Genomic DNA, 2706 nt, shown 5'->3' on the forward strand with positions numbered 1-2706 from the left:
AATTTCGCTTCATTCTCGTAAAAAAAATACCGTAATGATTTTGTTCTACTATATCAGATAAAAAAGACGAAAATTCATTGTTGTTTTTAGGAATAAAGTTTAACGGTAATGAATGGGGGGGGGGGGGTAAAATTGAAAAGAATAACATGCAAGTAAGCTGTTGAAGTGTTATCTATAATCAATGATGTAAAGATAAAGTTACAAAGGATGTTTTATTGGAGCAAAAGGCATCGTATAATCCTCATAGAAATCTTTATTTTCTTTTGATATATGTGGAAATGTTGACATATTTTCCCTCTGAATTTAATGTTTGAGGTTAAATGATATACTCATATTGTAATGTATCATCTTTCTGTGACTACAGATAATCCACACATTTGCCAAACACTAATAGCTGTAAATTAATTATAGAATTTCTTGAATAAAGGATAATAGCAATATATAGTTACATTTATAACTACAGGAATAATTGGTTTATTGCACATTGATAACTGAACCAATAATTGATTCATTGTGGATTCTATGAAATTATTACTCAGCAAATCTGGATATAAGCTGTATAAAATTATTTTTGTTTATCATATACCCTTGCCGCACGGTCGTGGATATATTTTGACGTGACGTCATTTGCGTAATACAAACCTAGTGTAAAGACGTGCTAAATTTTAGCGTAACACTATATGCGCGACAATGAAAAAATAAGATTTTTTTTCTCACTTTAAACGGTGTTTATTTTGGGTATGTGATACATGGAATATTATATTCGTGAAGGTTCATTACTGACTTTATTGAACTTGTATAAAATATTATGCTTGCCAGAGGCTCGCAAAATATATTTTTAATCAACTCGTTCAATTAATTAATATCCTCTATTTCCTACCTTTCCTTAAAACAGCATCGTTTTATTTTTGCTCATCTGTTTTTACTTGTAATTTTACAGAATATGTGCCGTTTGCTTTAACAGATTAGACTACTTTTGTATTTGTAATCTAAGGTTGTCCTTCTTTAAGAAAACCTTGCTTAAGGTATACATTATATTTGGGTGTTGGAATGGAAGCTACATTGCAAATAAAAAAAAACATGCTAACATTATATATCATTTTAGCCAATATCTTATTAATGTAATTTATAATAGATTTATCTATATTACATTTATTCATTATAGATTTATTCCAATGCACCCGCCATTTCTAGTTTTATGTCTGTTTCAAAAAGTGTGATAATACAATTTTTATGTGTTTGTAATTGAATATTTAAACGTTCTTAAAACAATAATCTTAAGTTTATGATAAAAGTGTTTTATGTCTACTTGAAATTCGGCTTTAAATTTAAGATGTTATCATTTGAAAAGCATACGCTTAATAAAGATAAATATTAAAGATAGCTATCATTGAAATCATTTACAAAATAAGATATTGAGCACTCAAAAACAATAAAATAGCAAAAACGAATGAACGTTTCAGTCTCGGAGTGACTGAGGGTGATCATTATATGAACTGGTAAATACAATACATGTACAAAAAATATATTCTCTGCAAATTTATCTCCGCATGATTTATTTATAAATCAAGAACATATCTGAAACTGCGATATCTGAAACCGAGTCTGCAATTTTCATGTAATTTTGTCGTGATTTATGCTTCAAAGGAATCACCCTTTTTCGAGATTTATATTTCTAAATTTAGTTGTCATAGTGTTGATAAGAAGATATTAATGATACATGTTCTACGTTTCAATTTCGTCTCTGTATCAATAATACATTAGTTATATTCAAAGGATAAGAATCTTCATTTTTTCTCACAGTCCTTTTTACAAAAGTTTGTATCTTTCTTGATCATATACTATTTTTTTTCCCAGAAGGAAAAAGAGAGTAAACAATAACCATGGTTCGAAGCCCTACAAGTTAGGAGTTTACAGCACATCCTATGGGCCATAAGTTCAAACGACCATGTTACGTCAAGTGTTTTGGCTAAATTGGATTTTCCCAATTTAAAGATAGAGTCAGGCTCATATTGCAAAGACAATTAACTGCGCGTGCGTAAATTATAGTCATAATATATAGTATCATATTTACTGGCTTAATTGGAGTTTTCCAAAATCTAAAATAGACTTAGGCTTAAATTCAATGACCACACAGCAAAGACAATTAACTGCGCATGCGTAAAGTATATTTACTAGGTGTTGTATCATATTAACTGACCGAATCGGATTTCTCGCCATCTAAAATATACATGTAAATAGGCTCAAATTCAATTACCATACAGCATAAACAATTGAAAATTGATGCATTTTAACTTGTTCTTTATGGCGTATTTCTCGATTCAAATCTATTTACTCCGTTATGTCGCAATGATAAGTACATTGAAAGCTTGTTTTTAATATAAGGCTTCACTTTCTTGTTTTTTTTAATCTAAGGCTGATCATATAATAAAACAATTATTGACTAATGATCCATTGAATATGTTTAGCTGGTTATTCGCATGGTCTTTATAAAAGATAACATGTTGTATTAAAACATACATTAGTTTATAACATATATCAGAAATATATATATTCAAATTTTTTTTGGTTGTTTACGGATATTCGTGAACAAATTGTTTTTTTTTTACTTCCCTGTAGGTTAATTATTTTGGATGGACCTATCAGAGGTGATTGAACGGTCATCATTGTAAGATGTCGAAATTTTCCTATCATTGGGGATGATAA

The sequence above is a fragment of the Ruditapes philippinarum genome, unplaced genomic scaffold (genome assembly GCF_026571515.1).
Source record: "Ruditapes philippinarum isolate M1 unplaced genomic scaffold, ASM2657151v2 ctg5601_1_1_1_1, whole genome shotgun sequence".
NCBI lineage: Eukaryota > Metazoa > Mollusca > Bivalvia > Venerida > Veneridae > Ruditapes > Ruditapes philippinarum.